This window comes from Lithobates pipiens, unplaced genomic scaffold (assembly GCF_037356315.1).
Source record: "Lithobates pipiens isolate NorthernLeopardFrog02 unplaced genomic scaffold, aLitPip1_a1.2 Scaffold_8, whole genome shotgun sequence".
In the NCBI taxonomy this organism is placed as follows: domain Eukaryota; kingdom Metazoa; phylum Chordata; class Amphibia; order Anura; family Ranidae; genus Lithobates; species Lithobates pipiens.
In genome coordinates, this window is record NW_027507903.1 from 573909172 (window position 1) to 573932337 (window position 23166).

The 23166-nt window shown below is 44.6% G+C and overlaps 1 protein-coding gene across 3 annotated transcripts in view; it reads right to left on the reverse strand.

Moving 5' to 3' along the window:
• S1PR2 (sphingosine-1-phosphate receptor 2) overlaps positions 1-16912 on the reverse strand; it is a 91795-nt gene extending 74883 nt beyond the window's left edge. For all 3 annotated transcript variants that reach the window (XM_077470196.1, XM_077470194.1, XM_077470195.1), the window contains exon 1: positions 16195-16912. The gene's annotated coding sequence lies outside the window, so the exon portion shown is untranslated. The remainder of the gene's footprint in view (positions 1-16194) is intronic.
• Positions 16913-23166: the final 6254 nt, after the last annotated feature.

The following is a 23166-nucleotide window of genomic DNA, read 5'->3' on the forward strand; positions in this document are numbered from 1 at the left end:
CAAGGAGGAGGAGACACAGGGGGAAGCCACTGAGGAGGAGGAGATGCAGGGGAAGCCACCGAAGCTGCCGGTGACCTAGATGGGATAAGTGCGGGGCTGGTGGGCGGACGGACAGACGAGCGGCGGAGGGCCAGTTTGACCGAAGGACTAACCAAACGGGTTGACGGGTGGTTTGTTTGCTGCCCCCCCCCAAAAAAAAAAATGGAGCACCAGCCGTCACTACTCTGAAGGCTGTCAAAGTGAAAGTGGAGGGACAAAGTGGGGACAGACTGTTAGAGATGACATTAACATGAGTAAGGTACAGTGTTTGAACCTGACTGGTGCAGGCACTTTTCAGCTGACAATTTTACGCTTAGTTCCTTCAATTTTTCACTTGAGGGATGTCAGGTATGACAGATGAGGGATACCAGGGAGAGGTAGCCAACGGGGCCACAAACTGGGTGAATTTTGGCCGGATCCCCAGGAACCAGATGAAAGTCGTACAATTTATGGACAGCTTTAGTCTGTCTCTCTGCTTCTCTTTAGCATTCTCTCTTTAGCATTGCCTTGCTGTGTGACAGGTTTGACAACTTTCCCCATAATAGTTAATACTTTGGTTCCAATTTTTCCACTGCAGTTAACTGAAACATTTGAGGGAAAAGGAGAGGGCTTCCATGTCCTGTGATAATGATTACACAGACAGAGTAGAGATTGAGAGCCCAGCAACTGCGGAGATCACTAGATGACCAACTCTTGTCCGTAAAAGTACACTAATGCCGCATAAACACGATCAGACTGTCTGGCAGACTTAGCCCGGCGGACAAACCGCCGGACTTTGAAGCGGAGGTCCGCCGGACTTTCCGAACGAGCGGACCTGCCCACACACAACCGGACTTTTCCGGCGGACTATGGCGGGAGTCCGCCGTACTTTTGAAAATGAACGGACTTATCCACAAACTGAGAAAAGTCAGTTCATTTTGAATGCGGCTCCAGGTAGCCGGGACTAACGAAGGAAGTCAAAGAAAAACGGCGTGGGGGTCCCCCCCAAAGGTCCATATAAGACCCTTATCCGAGCATGCAGCCCGGCTGGTCAGGAAAGGGGTGGGGACGAGCGAGCGCCCCCCCCTCCTGAGCCGTACCAGGCCACGTGCCCTCAATATGAGGGGGTGCTTTGTCCTCATGTTGATGAGGACAAGGGCCTCTTCCCGACAACCCTGGCCGTTGGTTGTCGGAGTCTGCGGGCGAGGTGCTTATCGGAATCCGGGAGCCCCCTTTAATAAGGGGGCCCCCAGATACCGGCCCCCCACCCTATGTGAATGAGTATGGGGTACAACTACCCATTCACCTGGGAAAAAAAATGTAAATAAAACACAACACAAGGTTTAAAAATAATTTATTGCACAGCTCCAGGGGTCTTCTTCTGTCTATGGGGGTCTTCTCGCCGGATTCCTCCACTATCTTCTGCTCTTTTGCTAGCTCTTTTACTAGCGGAGGAGCCCGGCTTTCTTCTTCGTTGCCACCCGGGGTCTTCTTCTGACTTCGGGGGTCTTGTCCCCCTCTTCGGGGGTCTTGTCCCCCTCTTTGGTTCTTCTTGCCGGGCCTCCGCTTTCTTTCTTTAGCTCTTTTACTAGCGGGGGGCCCGGTCTTCTGACGCCGCCGCCTCTTCTTCCGACTTCAGGGGTCTTGTCCCCCTCTTCGGTTCTTCTTGCCGGGCCTCCGCTGGCCCCGAAGGCAGCGACATTGACCTCCTACGCTAGTCCCGTCTACCTGGAGCCACGTTCAAAATGAACGGACTTTTCTCCATGTGCGGGAAAGTGCTTCATTTCAAAAGTCCGTCGGACTAGCACACACGCGGCCGGATTCGCAGTCCAGCGGACAATTTTTGAGTCAAAACTACTTTCTAAGTCCGCCGGACTTTTGGGGAAAAAAAGTCAGCTGGAGCCCACACATGGGCCGCCGGATGTCCACTGGATAGTTTGATCATGTGTACGCAGCATAAGTGCTTTAACACTCCAAATCCCACCCAACACTAAATGTTTACAGATAGGTAGGGTGCTCCTTTAAGATGTACACAGGGCTAGATTTAAATTCCTTGATCCGTCGGCCAACTGTTTTGTTTTCCGAAATCCCCCCCCCCCCCAATCAAAACAGTTGGCTAACTAGTTTTACCACTCTACGTCAATACACATCAGACCAATGAAGAATAGAAAAGGTAAATGCCATGCTATTCCGCTAGACCTCCTAGGTGATGGACCTAGAGTAGGTAGTCTATAAATACAGAGTATACAATCCATAGAACAGCAACAGAAATGTACAAACAGAACGGGGACAGCAACGTGAGGTACAACCAGATTACACCGGCAGGTAGTGCACCAGCCTGGACATTTTTTATGATGTGGGAATGTGTTAAGGTGGAACTTTGTAAAAAAAAATTACAAGCAAGATTTTTTTTTCTATTGCAGAAGAAACATAAATGAAATAAAGACTTCTTGCCTTCCTGTTCGCTATCTTCTTTAGAGTATACTCTGGGCAGGAATTATATCATCGTGAGCCAATCAATCATGTTGGCTGAAGATGTTGAACCTAGCAAAAGGCCAGAGGAAGAGGGCGCTCACAAATATTGCAGTGGGGTGTACCTAAGTATATCATAGCTTGGTTCCACTTTAATGACAATCGGCAACATGAGATTTGGATTACTGTATGTCTCCTCTGGTAACGCTGTGACCCGAGACCACAGCATTTATCTGATATATGGGCATAGGATAAAAAAAAGTACCTACAACTGAAGCAAAGCCTCACATAAAACTGATGTAAGACTTTTGAAATTAGCTGGAACACGCAATTTTCTCTGGATCATTTATATGCAGTGATTACCAAGGTCCAAGAGGTCTGCAGTAGTGGTATAGGGTATATACAGAATTTAAGCAGAAAGAGTTAAGCCTGCAGCTAGTAATGTGTGAGAAAGGACTCAGAACCTTTGTGCCTCCTCTGATAGAGAACATCTGGTCTGAAAAGTTATGCAGGCGCAGGAGATGAAACATGTGGGCTGCAATGTCACATCTTTCTTTAACCCTGATGCTAATATACAGCTGTACTGGGGCCAGTCGAGCAGTCTGGGGGGTAGGTAAAAGGGTGAAATGACTGACTTTTGTGGGTTTGAAGGCTAAATTATTAACATCAAGGGGTTTAAGTTTAAGCAGTTTGGGAGGGTTGGAAGGCCTTCTTTTCTTTGCTGGAAAGACACAGAATCCATAGGCAGAAATCAGATTTAGGGCAGCAAAGAATGGACAGTTGACTGAAATGTGGCAGTATTTCAAAAGGAATGTTGGGAAAATGTTCATGGAAAGTATCATGGACATTGGAGTGGATAGGATGGACATAAGACTGTAGCACATAAGATGGATAGTGGATTGGACTCTGAACTAGTTAGCATGGATAGGTTACTGAAATTGATAAATTACTATCCTTTAAGGAACAATTAGAAAATGTACATATGTAGCATTGACACTGGAGTGAATAGGATGGACTGTGCTAAGTAGACTGAACACTGGACTGTGGAAAATAAACTGAACACTGGACTGTGGAAAATAAACTGAACACTGGACTGTGCTAAGTAGACTGAACACTGGACTGTGCTAAGTAGACTGAACACTGGACTGTGGAAAATAAACTTAACACTGGACTGTGGAAAATAAACTGAACACTGGACTGTGGAAAATAAACTGAACACTGGACTGTGCTAAGTAGACTGAACACTGGACTGTGCTAAGTAGCCTGAACACTGGACTGTGCTAAGTAGCCTGAACACTGGACTGTGCTAAGTAGACTGAACACTGGACTGTGCTAAGTAGCCTGAACACTGGACTGTGCTAAGTAGCCTGAACACTGGACTGTGCTAAGTAGCCTGAACACTGGACTGTGCTAAGTAGCCTGAACACTGGACTGTGCTGAGTAGACTGAACACCGGACTATGGAAAATAATCTGAACACTGGACTGTGCTAAGTAGACTGAACACTGGACTGTGCTAAGTAGCCTGAACACTGGACTGTGCTAAGTAGCCTGAACACTGGACTGTGCTAAGTAGCCTGAACACTGGACTGTGCTAAGTAGCCTGAACACTGGACTGTGCCAAGTAGACTGGATACCGGGCTGTGCTAAGTAGACTGGGCACTGGACGGTGTCAAGTAGACTGGACACCGAACTGTGCTAAGTAGACTGAACACTGGACTGTGCCAAGTAGACTGGATACCGGGCTGTGCTAAGTAGACTGAACACTGGACTGTGCCAAGTAGACTGGACCGGGCTGTGCTAAGTAGACTGAACGCTGGACTGTGCCATCTAGACTGGATACCGGGCTGTGCTAAGTAGACTGTGCACTGGACTGTGCCAAGTAGACTGTGCACTGGACTGTGCCAAGTAGACTGTGCACTGGACTGTGCCAAGTAGACTGGACACCAGGCTGTGCTAAGTAGACTGGGCACTGGACTGTGCTAAATAGACTGAATACTGTACTGAGCTGTATAAGATGCAGAATGAACAATGTTGAATAACATGGCCAGTGGATTGTGCTGAATAGAGTGGATTTGGGTGAAAAGCGGAAATAGGAAATCGACCTAAATAAGATTGTGCAGAATGGGATGGAATGTAAACTGTGCTAATGTGGAGAGATGATTATGCTACAGTATATTAGATGTAGAGTGGACTGTGTTGGATACGACGTAGAGTGGACTGCGATGTATGAAATGTGAAGTGGACTGCACTATATATAGATGTGGCCTATGTTTTATAAGATGAAGAGTGGTCTGTACTTTATGGGCTATAGAATGGTCTGTGCTATATAATTTGTAGAGTGGTCTGTGTTGTATAAGATATAGGGTGGTCTGTGCTATATAAAGATGTAAAGTGGACTGTGCTATATAAAGAGGTAGGGTGGACTGTGCTATATAGAGATGTAGAGTGGACTATGTTGTATAAAATGAAGTGTGGAATGTGCTGTATACAATATACAGTGCAATGCATTGAATCAGATGAACAGTAGGTAGGATGGGGATTCCCGAAAAGGATAAACAGTGCCCTTAGAAATAACAAGGGACTCTGCCGTGGCAGAATAAGATATACAACAAACAAAAAGGGATAGTGACTGGGTATGAAAGGAACTACCAGATTTATCTGTAGAGAATAATGTCTGGTGCGTGCAGACATTGTTAAATAGCAATGACTATATCAGTCCATCACAGCTATGCTGCAACTAGCTATGGTGGCTCAGGTACGTGATGGATAGCGTTCTTCTTCCTATCCATGGCATAGAGTTTGAAAATGCATTTTTTTTTTTGTCTGTAAAAAGTTATTGTATTCTGGGGAAAAAAAACGTAAAGACCTCTGAAGGCAGTCAGATGAGTATGCTGAACCCATACTCCCTCGTGTACCCCATAAGCTGGTGAACCCATAGACACAGACAATTAGCTCTGCTGGCCATTTATGTTTATGCCAATGGAGAAAGGAGGAGGATGTTGTAGGCCGATATTGGAAGAACATCGTATTTCAGGGAGAAATAACAGGGTCGGTACAAGTTCAGTAGCTTGCTTGGTGAAATGTTCCTTCAGACAACAGCTGGCTGGCAGAATTGACATTCTCTTGTAGACAAGAGATTGTCCCTCTATTTTACCGCAATCCACAAGAACTATTACACAAAATGATTGTATTGCATGAAAATACTGCAATTGTCCATATATGGCCTTCTTTCTTTCCACAGAATTCCCAGATTAATGTGCTACATATTTCAAAAGGTCTGTGCACCCAAACAAGGTCTACCACACACATCTCACAATGCTGAACTGACCATGATGACTTCTTAAAGGAGAGACACGTGGGCTGTCATTGAGGACCTCTCCTTCTTAATATGCCAGTTGGCTATCTGCCATGGTGATCCAATAACTGTGATGCCGAGTACACACGACCGGACCTTTCGACGGACTTGGTCCAGCGGACAATCCGACGGACTTTGCAGCTGAGGTCCGCTGGACATTCAAACGAACGGACTTGGCCACACACGATCACTCCAAAAGTCCAAAGGATTCAAATGTGATGAAGTAGAATAAGGAAGTTCATAGCCAGTAGCCAATAGCTGCCCTAGTATTGGTTTTAGTCCGTCGGACTAGCATACAGACGACCGGATTTTTCGACCGGACTCGAGTCCGTCGGAAAGTTTTGAAGCAAGTTTTATTTCTAGGTCCGCCGGACTTTTGGGGAAAAAAAGTCTGCTGGAGCCCACACACGATCGAACTGTGCGACGGATTCCAGTTCGCTGGACCAAGTCCGTTGAAAAGTCCGGTCGTTTGTACGCGGCATGATACCCACAAAAGTTTTTGTCAATCAGGAGTTCTGCTATTGCTCTGTCTTCACTTGCTGCATGTTTGTTCTGAGTTTTGAAGACTCATCCCAACATAAATGATTTTCTACCTGTTGATTTGGAACCTTAACAGCTGAAAGCAGATCCTAGTTAAACATATATACGCTACATGTTTAAAACTTTATTAAGCATAAATGTGCCCATATATATTAGGATAACACTGACAGATATGACGGTGGGCCTGTGCCTGCTGCTTTTTTACAGATCATAAACATCCTTGGGGAAACAGGGGAAAGGGGGACATGATTAAATGTTTTTGGCCAGGCTCATGCTGTTGCCCTACAGTAATGGGTGCATTACCACAACATGCAAAACCTGAGTTATGCACATTGGTGTGTATTCTAATGGCACCCCAACACACCTTATAAATGAACCGGTGTTGGAGCACACTACAACACACAGTAAGACACTACTATGTGCTGTGGTGCACTCCAGTAGAAGAAATTACGTACCTTTTTGGTGTGTTCGCTATCCCACCTGATTAGCACTACTCTGCCTCTTCTTCCATCATAGCTGACACTAAAGACCCCAATGTCAGCCAGTATCAGATGCTAGGGGGAACGGTGGCATCGATCCCTCCGTCATGTGAAAGTGCTCATGCCTAGGGATTAGATACTAGTTCTGAGCACCGTCTCCAGGGAGAAGGTCTTATGTTCCCCATACCCAGAAGCACCAGGTATTGTCCCTGTCTATGACGGAGGGTGGAGTAATAGGGGATCAATGACGAGGTGAAAATAGGCTGGTCAGTTGGCCCCCTTTTTGAAAATACTTACTGTGCCCTGAATGGGCATGTATGAATTTAAAGCAGAACTATACTGTTTCAATCAGGATTAACTATTTTTAATCCTTATGCTGCTAGCATTAGTAAATAGATAGGAAGTTACTGTATATCCTTTTTACTAGTTTTAAACTTTTTTCTTACTTTTTTTCAGTTGCTTCCTTGTTTCTGGCCTAGGCAAGTTATGTCATACACCCCAGGAGTCTTCAGAACTTTCTCAGCTAAGCACACCCTCCTGCCTGAATGCCTGAGCTAAGGGCAGATGGATTCCAGAAAGTAAATCCTACATGAATCATCTGCCCTTACAGATGCCCACAGATAGAAATGCTAGGGGGTGTTTATCAAAGTGATTTCTCAAAAGAATAAAGCATGGAGACATGGATGGATGGGCGAATTTGCTTTAAATATTATTATTATTATTATTTTTTTTTTTTTTATGATTTAAATAGCATTTTTAGTTTGTGGTGCTCAGATACATTTAAGTTCTGCTTTAACACAGGGACTAGATCTATGGCAAATTCGATGGACCACTTGGACTTTTTCTGCCATCGATCTTCTGTGTTTCTATGTTTCTAACTTACATGGCAATATCCAATAGGTTTAAAGCAGGGTTTCTCAGCCAGGGTTCTGTGGTACCCTAGGGTTCCTCCACAGGTTGCCAAGGGTTCCTTGAGCAATGAGCAGTTTCTGCCCCTCTCAGATAAGTTCCCACCGACTTCATTGATCTTTTTAGCTATCTGTAAAGGGGTACCCCTTCCCAGTGACCAGAAGTGTAAGCAGCAATCTCCCCACTGACCATCACGCTAATGTATCTTAAGTTGTAGCTATAGTAATTTTTAGCAGGGGTTCCCGGAGACTGGAACACTATTTTTAAGGGTTCCTCTGTGTTGAAAAGGTTGAGAAAGGCTAGGTTTAAATGTTCAGAGTGCTGGAGTTTGTTGGTTCTTGTTATGCCTCTGTGGTTTTCCTTTGGTTTCATCCCATATATTGCCCATGAAATGTATGCATCGGACAGTAGAGATTGTAAGCTCCAACTAGCCATGGCCTGAGGCATGGGCATAGCATAAGGGTTTGCAGGGCTCACAATCGCAACCCTGCCCCTAGCTCCAGGGGGCCCCTGCAGCCTCCCTCTCATATTATCATGTCCTCCACAAAGTCCAGTTTCGATCTGTCCTAGGGCCCCACAGTCACGCTCCAGTACTGGGCTTCACATTCCTTTTCAACAGAGCCAATCAGCCATGAGCTGCATTGGGTGTAGTTGCCTACAGCAACTTCACCCGCCGTTCCGACCAGGGGATGTCACAGGTCAGAAGGGCAACATAAAGGCCAGATACACCCTGTGAAGGTTGGCAGACTGTGATTTCAGCCATGTGTCTTGTGGGAGGGAAGGAGCTGTTACTGTGCTGGAATGGGAAAGGAACTCTCCCAAATGACCTGCCAGGGGTCCCTGTCCTCTGATTCTCCGGGGTGATCCCTGTCCTCTAATGTAAGGAAGAACTCTGGGAATGCGGTGGGTGTATCTGCACACATGGTGGAAGTGTTGGGTGGTAGTGGGGGGGCCCCCAGGTCAACTTTTGCATCGGGGCCCACAAGCTTCAAGCTACATCTCTGGACTGAGGTAACTGGTTACTTGTTTAGTACATTTTACTCTATTGAATGTCTTAGTACTGACTATGTTCTAACGTCTCCTGTTACATCATAAAGCTGTCCTGCTATTGCACCATCCTTTCCAATATCGTCTCAGCATCATATTGCTTCCTCTAACAGCTTTTTCTAGATTGCACATATCATTATGATTTAGTATGTCCTACATGACCCCGGTAGATGGTTTTCTTTTTAACTTTCCAAATGTATAGAGCACCAACATATTAAACATCAACTAGTAGAGAACACACCTATGTACCTTCCAGAGTTCACAGACACTACGGCCAAATTAGAGGGAAGCCAATTAACCTACTAGTATGCTTTTGAACTATGGGAGGGAACTGGAGCACCTGGAGGAAACACCATTCCATTCAATAACCCACTTTGCTGCATGTAGCTACACAAGTATACAATTTTGATACATTAAAAAGGGTGATTAGCAGCACCGTATATTCTTTCTAGTTTGTGTAACCATAAAACAAGGAAACAAATTTCCGCTTTCACATAATTAAACCTCATTATGGTCTTTCCTTACTTTTCATTTTTTATCTCATCTTGCTTTGATCCTACGTGTGATCTTCTTCTTGCTTTAATATATCCCAGGGTATAAGAGAGAAAGTCTTAGAAACCATTCACACTGTTGCGTTACACAGTAGGACGCCATTTCTTCTGAAAAGCCCCCCCAACTGATCTAGGCAGCTCAGCAAAACGCACTAGTACTATAGCAAGTAAATGGGGTTGTATGATGGCCATTTACATGGCAATTTTCAGTCAATTTCATTCACATTTAATCCACCAGTAATTGCAAATATGAAATAAAGTATTCTTTCGTATCGCAAAGTATTATTTTGTATTCGATCCACCACCCACAGGTTTGACCAAACACCAGAACTCTGTCAATTGTGAAGTCGAAACTGGGCTTGTAGCCATCAAATGCACCTTTCAATGGGTTAAATTATAACATTTAACTAAGTGAAATGGAAAACAATTGAAATCTAAAGCACTTACCCCTACAATTATCCCTTTTTTTGTACTATATGCACAGCACTATGAGGTTTAGCTCCCCTCCAATTAGTAGGGTGTAGGTCCTTGGACCTCCATGAAAGTCTTGGGGTAAGGACAGGTGACCTTATTATCGGGTTCTTCCTCTCCTATGGGATCTCCCTTTGGCGAAGGCCCCACCTAGTTCTTCGGTGGTCATTGCCTTGGCAGGTCCCCTGAGGAATGGGATTCGACCAGGTGGACCATGACTACTCCAGTCCCCATCAGGAGTGTTGCACCCTGGGTGGATCAGGGCCAGGGTCCTTTCTCTTTGAAGGAGGACTACCTGTACAACCTGTGCACTTTTTTGTGTGCTTTACTTTTTTTTGTGAATTCACTTTAACTTTTCAATTGTGCCTGGTGTTAGTTCCCAGGGCTCAAACTGCACTGCGGTGCTAAAAAAAAAAAAAGAAGCTAATTGAAATGCATGCGAACCATGACCTACTGCAATCTCATTGAAAGCGATTGTTTTTTCTGCCACGTTTGTTAAAAATGATTTAATTTCCTTCTCTTTGTGGTTAATGGAAATCAACATTTTTTCCTTTGATTGTTTTGTGAAATGGGATCAAAAGATTATTTGCTAAATTAAGTTGCCGTATTTGTGGACAGATCTCAGCACCTAGTACTGCTTCATTAGCCCATAACTTACAGATCCTCAGGATGTTCTTCAGCTTACTGTCATATCACATACCTCCCTCCATGCATCCTATCCACTTTTTTTTAGCTCCGCACATCTTCCTTATGGCGGCATTCTGTGTAACGTCAAATCTACACTACATGTATCTGTGAACTTTTCTATCAGTGCTGATCACTCTAAGCCCTTGTACACACGGTCGGACAATCCGACAACAAAATCCGTCGGATTTTGTCTGACAGATTTTGTCCGAAACTGGTGTTGCATACACACGGTCGGACAAAGTTGTCGGAAAATCCGATCGTTCGGAACGTGATGACGTTATTTAGTTACGACGGGACTACATTCAGGCTAGTAGCCAATAGCTTTGGTCTAGGAATTTGATCTGAGCATGCGTGGCACTTTGTCCGATCGTAATTCTCTACAAGCGATCGGACAAAGTCCGATCAGATCATGTTGTCGGAAAATTTTTATATCCAGCTCTCAAACTTTGTTGGTCGGACATTCCAACTGAAAAAGTCAGATGAAGCCCACACACGGTCGGATTATCCAACAACACGGTCCGATTGGACATTCTCCGTCGGAATGTGTACAAGGGCTTATAACCACAGCTTGACCACTGGGAATAGCCATGTAAGTTGGGATATTCCCAGTGATAAGTACTGAATAAGTAGCAATGAGACACTTTTTTTCGTTGTTCCTAAACACAAAATGTTATATTGGATCATACATGGATTTAAATTTATTGTCATGACATATCAATCAAATTAAACCATAAGTATTTTAATTTCAATAAAAATTCATGATAGTTACAAATGCAGAACTTTAGCCTCAACCTATCCATCTTTTATATACACTTTATTGCCAAAAGTATTGGGACACCTACCTTTACACGCACATGAATTTTAATGGCATCCCAGTCTTAGTCCATATGGTTCAATATTGAGCTGGCCCACACTTTGCAGCTATAACGGCTTCAACTCTTCTGGGAAGGCTGTCCACAAGGTTTAGGAGTGTGTCTATGGGAATGTTTGAGCATTCTTCCAGAAGCACATTTGTGAGGTCCGGCACTGATGCTGGACAAGAAGGCCTGGCTCGCAGTCTCTGTTCATCATTCATTCATCCCAAAAGTTTTCTATTGGGTTGAGGTTAGGACTGTGTGCAGGCCAGTCAAGGTCCTCTACCCCAAACTCGCTCATCCATGTCTTTATGGACCTTGCTTTGTGCTCTGGTCATGTTGGAACAAAAAGGGGTCATCCCCAAACTGTTCCCACAAAGTCGGGAGCAATATAGTGTATATACATCCTGAAGTGGTGGTGATGAGTTCAAAAATATCTACCTTTTCCCTGTAATCCTTGCAGTTGTTCTACAGGAGGGGCCATAGATGGCTCAGTTTTTTTCGGTTACCGGTAATAAAACTGAAATCCACACAAGTGAGATGGAGGAATCCTCCCTTCAACGCTATTGTATTCTGACAGCGGGGATTCCTTCACTGTCAGAATACATTGATCGGAAAATATAACAAGAGTCCCATTTGAGATCGACTCCTCTCAAATGCGAATGGTCATAGGTGGATTGAAATTCGGCTGGTCCTTGCTGAATTACGATCTTTCAACTTGGCTTACACTGTTGAGGTGGGAGAACGTACATATTAACACACGTGTTACTGGAGCTTAGAGCAAAGCACGTCTCTTGCGTTGGTGCCATTCATTTTGAATGGTGACCCAATGCACCTTCCTGAAGGACGTGCTGCACAATGCATTCCAGCGCACTAATGAGCATTGCAGTATGTTGCCAGAAAATGTGCACGTCTGTATTCTGGGACTTTGACGTGTATTGCCAGCAATTCATTGTGAAAAAAAAAACTATTAACAGAATGCACCCCAACGGATAAGTTTGAATCTAGCCTAAAGCTTACCATTCTTGATGAACCGGAGGAAATTTGGTTAGTGCGCAGCTCTGTCGGCCCCCTCCCTCCCAACATCGTATGATTGAAAAATCAATGGAGCCGGGTGGAAAGTTGTCTGCCTAAAAAGAGGCTGCATCCAATCATATGCAGCCGCTGCCTGGGTATTCTGACAGCTGCTGCTGCCGCCAGCAGTCACGATACAATAGCCCAGCAGGGAGGATTTGTTCAAGCGCTGTTAGCATAGGAGAATGAATCTGCTAGTTTTTCAGCCTGCGGGCCGAACGAAAAATAATATCAGTTTATGGTGACTGTAATGGGGAAATTTACTAAAAACGGGATCATGCAAAATCTGGTGCAGCTCTGAATAGAAACCAATCAGCTTCCAGGTTCTATTGTCAAAGTTTAACTGAACAAGCTGAAGTTAGAAGCTGATTGGCTACCATGCACAGCTACACAAGATTATGAGGGCTCTTAGTGGTCTAGTTTTAGTAAATCTCCCCCTTTACCAAAACCATATAATATGAGATCAAACCTTTATGCCTTGTACACACGGTCGGACATTCCAACCACAAGATTTTGTCCGAAACTGGTGTTGCATACACACGGTCGGACAAAGTTGTCGGAAAATCCGATCGTTCGAAACCTGGTGACGTTTGTTGCATACGATGGGACTACGTAGAGGCTAGTAGCCAATAGCTTTGGTCTCGTAATTTGATCTGAGCATGCGTGGCACTTTGTCCGTCTGAATTCTCTACAAACGATTGGAAAAAGTTCGATCGGATTTTTTTGTTGGAAAATTTTAGATCCTGCTCTCAAATTTTTTTCCGACGGAATTTCCGACGGAAATGTCCGATAGAGCCCACACATGATAATATAATCCGATCGGATCTTTTCCGTCGGAAATTCCAACCGTGTGTACAGGGCATAAGATTTTCAATTTGTATGCAATCAGGCTGGCCCTTGTATTACATGGTTTTGGTAAATCTGAAGACAAAAATCTGCAGAAAATCTAATAGTGTGTATGGGGTCTAAGCCCTTGTACACACGGTTGGACATTCCGATAACAAAATCGGTCGGATTTTGTCCGACGGATTTTGTCCGAAAGCAGTGTTGCATACACACAGTCGGACAAAGTTGTCGTAAAATCTGGTCCTACGTAACGTGATGACGTTATTTCGTTACGACGGGACTACATTCCGGCTAGTAGCCAATAGCTTTGGTCTAGGAATTTGATCTGAGCATGTGTGGCACTTTGTCCGATTGGAATTCTTTACACATGATCGGACAAAGTCCGATCGGATCATGTTGTCGGAAAGTTTTATAGACCAGCTCTAAAACTTTGTCCGTCGGATATTCAGATGGAAACAGTCCGATGGAGCCCACACAGTCGAATTATCCGACAACGCGGTCCGAACGGACATTTTCCGTCGGAATGTCCGACCGTGTGTACAAGGGCTAAGTGCTCAGGCAGAGTTGGCCTATACATTGCCTTTCATCTAGGTCTCTTCTGTAGAGACCAGGAGATCAGTGTCGTGATCAGGTCAGTTTGTAACTTGCATGGTTGTTATGGTGTGGTTAGTCAATACATGAATGCAACGACACAAAAATGTATTGTCCCTGCTAGGACCTCAGGTGCACACTACCTAACACTATATACTGTTTACTACTATAACAACCCCCCGGGGGCATGTGGCTGTACCAGTCCAGCAAGCACTGACAGCCATGCTAGGATCAGCAGTTCTGCAGCCAACTTAGAAACAGAGGTGTGACAACACGCAGGCAGCTCTTTCTTTAGAGAAGTAACCTAAGACACTCAAAGCAATTGGAAGTTCTATCTATAAACGCCGTGGTGCTGCAGTTATGATACAAACAATTTTCTTTCTATTGTCTTTAAGGTTTACATTAGTAAAATGATCATTAGGCTAAATCCTCTGTGGACACATACACTCCCACATTATAACTAGCAGATGGTAATGTTTTGATTTTGTGGTTTATGGACAAGCCTTATTGAGATATTTGTTGCTTTGCATTGCAAATTCTATGATACCACCTCAAGTCAGGGCATGTTTGCCAATTAACCTTCCTGAATTAATACTATGAAAGTTTCTAGTTTTATTACTGCGAAATGTGAATACTGTATGTGATATCTGTTTTATAATAATACAATCTACCTGCTATGGTTTCTTTTAGCTTCTTTTAGTAGAAGTTCCCCCAATTCAGCTACTAGAAAGAACCTGCAGGCTACTTGGAAACCCAAGTGTTGGGGTGGCCATACAGAGCCTGATAAAAGTCAAAGACGTGATTGTCTTGGGCACATACTGTGCCATCTGGGTTTTGTAGAGATGTGCTACTATCATTAAAGGTGATATATTAAAAAAAAAAGGTTTTCCAACACATTTTCAGTGAAGTAAAAGACACAAAGATTTCACTGTCCATGTGCAACCGGTCAACAGAATAGGGCAGAGAACAATACCTTCAAGGATTGGAGGACGCCTCTGCGCCTGTTGCTCTCGGTCAGGTATCTGCACATTCATGGTCAGCTTATATTTGTCATTGCCCTGGCCAGTTTTGGCATTGTTCTTGGATCCCAAACTTTATGATCTCCAGTCTATATCTAGAGACACCTAAAAGTGAATTTGGAACCACCGGTAGGACATAAGGGACATACACAGAAGTCATCTACCTGCTATCGTTTTTTAGCTTCTTTAAGTAGAAGTACCCCATTCAACTACTAGAAGGACCTACAGGCTAGTTGGAGACCCAATTGTTTGGGTGGCCATACAGAGCTTGATAAAAGTCAAGGCCGTGATTGTCTTGGGCACAACCTGTGCCATACTAATATGTAGTACGATCAGCAAAGGCAATATATTAAAAAAGATTTTCCAACATATTTTCGGTGAGGTAAAAGAAACACAAATTTCACTATCCATTTGCAACTAACACCGATCAAAATCGCAAAATCGGTAAGATTTGGGCAGAGAACACACAACTTCAAGGATTGGGGGACGCCTCTGCGCCTGTTGCTCTCGGTTAGGCATCTAGATGCACATTCATGGTCAGCCTATATTTGTCATTGCTCTGGCCAGTTTTGGCATTGTTCTTGGATCCCAAACTTTATGGTCTCCAGTCTTTATCTAGAGACACCTAAAAGTGAATTTGGAACCACCGGTAGGACATAAGGGACATACACAGAAGTCATCTACCTATTATCGTTTTTTAGCTTCTTTAAGTAGAAGTACCCCATTCAACTACTAGAAGGACCTACAGGCTAGTTGGAGACCCAATTGTTTAGGTGGCCATACGGAGCTTGATAAAAGTCAAGGCCATGATTGTCTTGGGCACAACCTGTGCCATCCTAATATGTACTACGATCAGCAAAGGCGATATATTAAAAAAGATTTTCCAACATATTTTCAGTGAGGTAAAATAAACACAAATTTCACTATCCATGTGCAACTAACACCGATCAAAATCGCAAAATCGGCAAGATTTAGGAAGAGAACACACAACTTCAAGGATTGGGGGACGCCTCCGCGCCTGTTGTTCTGTATTTGTCATTGCCGTGGTCAGTTTTGACATCGTTCCTGGATCCCAAACTTTATGGCTTCCGGTGTTGCAAATCTAGAGACAGCTAAAAGTAGATTTGGAACCACCGGTCTTCTATGGTGGACTTCCTATCGGAACCACTGGTAGGACATATCGGACACACACGGAAGTCATGAGCAAACTGTTGGCACTATATAAATCCTGTATAATAATAATAATAATAATAAACATCTGAGTACTACAGTCTCTTTACCTTGTTAAATGTTCTTCAGACTTTGTTCAGCTTGAGAGGACAACGTGATATCCACAGCACACGAGGAAAGTCCACGCTTGTAAATTCCACAGCAGATAAACCTGCAAATTTCGTTTTCTTTACACCGAGCACATGATCCAGTTGGAGAAGAGACCTGTAGCCTGCACTGTATCTAGGCAGGTCCTCTTCTTCTGTATTCTGTCCCCTGATCTTTTCCAAGCCAGCATCTTAGAACCATCAAACTTTCCTCTCCCACTCCACCACTGCCAAAGTAGGGGGTTTTTGGGGTGTGCTCACTACACCCATTATTCCTGCTCTCTCCTTCTCTCTCTCTCTCACTCCTTCCCCCTCTCTTTCTTGAAAAACAAAATCCAGATGTTTTCCTCTTTGGCTCTGGGACTCTTTTGGGAGAGAAGAAGGGAAGGAGGGGGTTGAGAGGCTGCGCTTATTAAAATAAGGAGTGGGAAAAAAAACGTAGAAAGAAAAAAAAAATGCAAGAAGCAGTAGAATAAGGCAAAGTGTCTTTTTTGGTCAACAGCTTTGACTTAGACAAGAGGACAGAAGAGAATTCACTACTCACTCCCCCTTGTGAGTCTCTCCCTGTCTGTCCCCTCCTCCTTTCAGTCTCTGCCTCCCCCACTTTGTAGGCACACAGTCACTATTCTTTGCTATCTAACTAATTATGGAAACTACAATTTCAAGGCAGCTGCTATGATGGGGGGATGGTCCTGGACCTCCTTGTTCTTTGCTGGGATCTGCGCTTCTGTGGTTTTCACGAGGTTTTGCTTTAAGGGAACAAAAACTTGCAGAGTGTTTAGATCTTGAATCAGGCAAAGGCTGAACCCAACCACAAGGTGACAGGGACAGGGTTAGGAGGCATAGGGGCAGGACAAGGTCTGAACAGAAAAATTGTGCTGAAAGCCATTCTCCCAGAGCAGGCGGCGGTCTGTGGCTTGTCAACCGAAGGGGAACTACAAGTCCCAGCATGTGGGGACCCCCCCGACTTCTGCAGACATCATATCGCGTGACAGCAAAGCACCTGGTCTATGCAAATCTGCAACAGTAAAACACTTAGAAAAGAAATGTTTATCCTCTAAAAAAAAAAAGAAAATGTACAAGCAAACTGCGCTAAAATATCCCATGGTAACACAAAACTGCACCATTTTCTCTAATAACGCCAATGCAAGAAAATAACTTTGATTACAATAAACTGCAAACTTTTTTTGTTTGTTTGTTTGTTTGCTTTTTTTTTTTTTTGCAGGAACACGCATATAAAAAGGTAATAAACAATCAATACAAGGTGCAGAAATACTCCCAACCATTGTTCAAGAATATGTCATCTAGACATGTGCGCCGTCAATAAATCTGTTTTGTTACGTTTCAAATTAGCCGTTAATTCTTATTTCGGAATTCATGTCCGAAATTAAATTTGGATTCGTACGAAATATGAAGTTCCTTAACTTTTCAATTACGAACGTTCGTTATGATGAATTTGAAGAACAAAAAATACCTTTCTCAATATTTCAGTGGTCAACTCATTATGCTCATTATGAGTGGCTCCCACCATTCCTGTGCTGTGCTTATTATGAGGGGCTCCGACCATCCCTGTGCTGTGCTTATTATGAGGGGCTCCCACCATCCCTGTGCTGTGCTTATTATGAGGGGCTCCCACCATCCCGGTGCTGTGCTCATTATGAGGGGCTCCCACCATCCCCGTGCTGAGCTCATTATGAGGGGCTCCCACCATCCCTGAGCTGTGCTCATTATGAGGGGCTCCCACCATCCCCGTGCTGAGCTCATTATGAGGGGCTCCCACCATCCCTGTGCTGTGCTCATTATGAGTGGCTCCCACCATCCCTATGCTGTGCTAATTATGAGTGGCTCCCACCATCCCTGTGCTGTGCTCATTATGAGGGGCTCCCACCATCCTTGTGCTGTGCTCATTATGAGGGGCTCCACCATCCCTGTGCTGTGCTGATTTCCTTCAGGGGCTGTACCCCTGCTGTGCTCATTATGAGGGGCTCCCACCTTCCCTGTGCTGTGCTCATTATGAGGGGCTCCCACCATCCCTGTTCTGTGCTCATTATGAGGGGCTCCCACCATCCCTGTGCTGTGCTCATTATGAGGGGCTCCCACCTTCCCTGTGCTGTGCTCATTATGAGGGGCTCCCACCATCCCTGTTCTGTGCTCATTATGAGGGGCTCCCACCTTGCCTGTGCTGTGCTCATTATGAGGGGCTCCCACCATCCCTGTTCTGTGCTCATTATGAGGGGCTCCCACCATCCCTGTGCTGTGCTCATTATGAGGGGCTCCCACCATCCCTGTGCTGTGATGACTTCCTGGGGCTGTACCCCTGCTGTTCTCATTATGAGGGGCTCCCACCTTCCCTGTGCTGTGCTCATTATGAGGGGCTCCCACCATCCCTGTGCTGTGATGACTTCCTGGGTTTGTACCCCTACTGTGCTCATTATGAGGGGCTCCCACCTTCCCTGTGATGTGCTCATTATGGGGGGCTCCCACTATCCCTGTGCTGTGCTCATTACGAGGGGCTCCCACTATCCCTGTGCTGTGCTCATTACGAGGGGCTCCCACCATCCTTGTGCTGTGCTGACTTCCTGGGTTTTTAACTTCATCATAATGAATAATCGTAATTATTATGACAATAATAAAACAATAATAATGAACATTCTTATTTTGTCCGATTCTGAATCTCCCATCGGCTACCAGTACCAGTCTCCCACTCCCATATTAAAAAAAGTCATTTTGCCAACCTTCACTCAGCAGCAGAAGAAAACCTCTGATTGGTTAACAAAACACCAATCACGTTTCCATTGTAACGGAATTTGGATCCGAAATTCGTCAACAAAATTTCGTATTTCGTATAGAATTCGAAAACATAGAAATGTATATTTCGGATGCTTCCAAATGTACGAATTTTTGATTCGTACGAAACAAACCGCACATGTCTAATGTCAACCCAACATTTCATATTCCTGAAACTCTATATTATCAAATACATTGGGACGCCTGCCTTTACACGCACATGAACTTTAAAGTGATTCTAAAGTCTAGTTTTTTAATCTTTTTTTAAAATAACAAACACGTTATAGTTACCTCCTCTGTGTAGTGGTTGTGCACTAAGCAGCCCAGATCCTCCTCTTCCCGGGTCCCTCTTCGCCACTCCTGGTCCCTCCCTCCTGCTGAGTGCCCCATGGCAAGCAGCTTGCTAAGGGGGCACCTGAGCTGAGCCACTGCTCCCTGTGTCCATTCAGACATGGAGCCGCAGCCCGGCCCCATCCCCTTTTTCTCTTTATTGGCTCACTTATTTTGATTGACAGCAGCAGGAGCCAATGGCTCCCTGCTGCTTCCTCAGCAAATCAGGAGGGAGGGTCTCATCCTGCCAAGTCTTTCGTGCAACATCGCTGGATCGAGATGGGGCTCAGGGAGGTATCAGGGGGTCTGCTGCACACAGAAGGCTTTTTATCTTAATGCATGGAATGCATGAAAAAAAAACTTCTGCCTTTACAACCACTTTAATGGCATCCCAGTTTTAGTCCATAGGGTTCAATATTGAGTTGGCCCACCCTAAGTAGCTATAACAGCTTCAACTCTTCTGAGAAGGCTGTCGACAAGGTTTATGAGTGTGTCTGTGGGAAAGTTTGACCATTCTTCCAGAAGTGCATTTGTGAGGTCAGGCACTGATGTTGAACGAGAAGGCCTGGCTCGCAATCTCCGCTCTAATTCATCTCAAAGTGTTCTATCGGGTTGAGGTCAGGACTCTGTGCAGGCCAGTCAAGTTCCTCCACCCAAAACGCGCTCATCCGTGTCTTTATGGACCTTGCTTTGTGCACTGATGAGCAGTCATGTTGGAACAGGAAGGGGCCATCCCCAAACTGTTCCCACAAAGTTGGGAGCATGAAATTGTCCCTTCACTGGAACTAAGGGGCCGAGCCCTACCCCTGAAAAACAACCCCACACCATACTCCCCCCCCCCCTCCACTAAATGATATTTTTTATCTATTTTGAAAACATCTTTGAGTAAATCTTCAGGACACCGGTGACAGATCTTCAAAAATCTGAAACTGTGCTAAGAAAATAACTGGATTCCTGAGATGCCAGATGCTGCTACAAGGAGTGTTCTTCACCTAATATTACATAGGATTTAATACAAACAAGCACCTTCTCCTTGCACAGCTATGGTACTATTTTATTTCTGTTGCCTATGGAAAATACATTTTTAAAGCTGAACTCAAACGTACACAAAAAAAATTATTTAAATATATTCCTCAATAGCCACACTCTACATTGTTTGCACCAAATTCATTTGCAAACCCAGATATTACCTTGTAAAGGTAGCAGTGACATCATCACTGCTTTGTACATTGCGTGTGCATTGTGCAGAAATGTGGGAGTGACTCAACATCCCCCACCCACTACAAGCTGCCAGTAGAAAACTATAGGAAGGGGCGGAGACAAGACCAGTCACCTTGCACAAGGGGAGAGAGCAGCAGTGACTGGTCTTTTTTACAGGAAGCTCCTACACAGAGGGAAAGTGTCACATTGGATTACTGCACAGATCTGGAAGAAATACACAAAACACACCGAGATTTAAGTAAGAAGACACATGAAGAATGTTTTTAGCTCCTATATTTTTTATCTCGGAGTTCACATTGAAAGGACCATCTGTGTACGTTTATTTTGCAGGATGTAAAACAGTAAATTCGAAGTCATGGTTGGACCAGCTAGACAAGTTCTGAGGTCAGCACAGCAGGGGGATGGTACTTAGGGTGCCAAAGGCTGTCCATCTACAAGACCCAGTTGGAGGGGAACTACAAGTCCCAGAATTATCCGCTACATTTTAATAGTAAACACTGAGAGCTTTGGTGCCAGTACAGGCAGAGAACTTTATTTTACCTAAAAGGCAAATATTAGTTACAGATGTAGTGGAACTAGAATGTCAACCCATACAGCTGGACTGCCAAAACTCCCAAGCAGGTTTTACCTTAATGTAGTTCATCGAGACGGACTCTGTGGATTCAGGTGCTGGGACTTTAGCGCTGGTAGGAAGGGTAGAAAGTCTGCCCAGAGGATCTTGGTTGACCATGCCAGAAAAGCTGAAAAGAAAGCACAAAAATCCCTATCTTTATTATGTTAGCTACTATTCCGATCAATCCACCATGTAATGAAGATAATCAAAGGCAGAGATATGTTTAAAGCCCCTGTGACAACCATGGCTGCTTCCATAGATACAATAGAATGATGAGTGTAGACATTGAGGGTTCCTGGGAGGCGAGGGTTATTGTTGAGTTTCAGGAACGGCGAGTTAGTGTTAGCTAATCAGAGAAGTTGAGGGTTAGTGTTAAGGTTACAGAGAGATTGAGGGTTAGTGTTACAGGGAGGTTGAGGGTTAGTGCGAAGGTTACAGAGAGATTGAGGGTTAGTGTTAGGGTTACAGAGAGATTGAGGGTTAGTGTTACAGGGAGGTTGAGGGTTAGTGCGAAGGTTACAGAGAGATTGAGGGTTAGTGTTAGGGTTACAGAGAGTTTGAGGGTTAGTGTTACAGGGAGGTTGAGGGTTAGTGTTAGGGTTACAGAGAGTTTGAGGGTTAGTGTTACAGGGAGGTTGAGGGTTAGTGTTAGGGTTACAGAGAGTTTGAGGGTTAGTGTTATAGGGAAGTTGAGGGTTAGTGTTACAGGGAGGTTGAGGGTTAGTGTTAGGGTTACAGAGCGTTTGAGAGTTAGTGTTACAGGGAGGTTGAGGGTTAGTGTTAGTGTTACAGGGAGGTTGAGGGTTAGTGTTAGGGTTGCAGAGAGTTTGATGGTTAATGTTACAGGGAGGTTGAGGGTTAGTGTTAGTGTTACAGGGAAGTTGAGGGTTAGTGTTACAGGGAGGTTGAGGGTTAGTGTTACAGGGAGGTTGAGGGTTAGTGTTAGGGTTGCAGAGAGTTTGAGGGTTAATGTTACGGGGAGGTTGAGGGTTAGTGTTAGGGTTGCAGAGAGTTTGAGGGTTAATGTTACGGGGAGGTTGAGGGTTAGTGTTAGTGTTACAGGGAAGTTGAGGGTTAGTGTTACAGGGAGGTTGAGGGTTAGTGTTAGAGTTACAGAGCGTTTGAGGGTTAGTGTTACAGGGAGGTTGAGGGTTAGTGTTAGGGTTGCAGAGAGAGAGTTTGAGGGTTAGTGTTACAGGCATGTTGAGGGTTAGTGTTACAGGGAAGTTGAGGGTTAGTGTTACAGGGAAGTTGAGGGTTAGTGTTACAGGGAGGTTGAGGGTTAGTGTTAGTGTTACAGGGAAGTTGAGGGTTAGTGTTACATGGAGGTTGAGGGTTAGTGTTAGGGTTACAGAGCGTTTGAGAGTTAGTGTTACAGGGAGGTTGAGGGTTAGTGTTAGTGTTACAGGGAGGTTGAGGGTTAGTGTTAGGGTTGCAGAGAGTTTGATGGTTAATGTTACAGGGAGGTTGAGGGTTAGTGTTAGTGTTACAGGGAAGTTGAGGGTTAGTGTTACAGGGAGGTTGAGGGTTAGTGTTACAGGGAGGTTGAGGGTTAGTGTTAGGGTTGCAGAGAGTTTGATGGTTAATGTTACAGGGAGGTTGAGGGTTAGTGTTAGTGTTACAGGGAAGTTGAGGGTTAGTGTTACAGGGAGGTTGAGGGTTAGTGTTACAGGGAGGTTGAGGGTTAGTGTTAGGGTTGCAGAGAGTTTGAGGGTTAATGTTACGGGGAGGTTGAGGGTTAGTGTTAGGGTTGCAGAGAGTTTGAGGGTTAATGTTACGGGGAGGTTGAGGGTTAGTGTTAGTGTTACAGGGAAGTTGAGGGTTAGTGTTACAGGGAGGTTGAGGGTTAGTGTTAGAGTTACAGAGCGTTTGAGGGTTAGTGTTACAGGGAGGTTGAGGGTTAGTGTTAGGGTTGCAGAGAGAGAGTTTGAGGGTTAGTGTTACAGGCATGTTGAGGGTTAGTGTTACAGGGAAGTTGAGGGTTA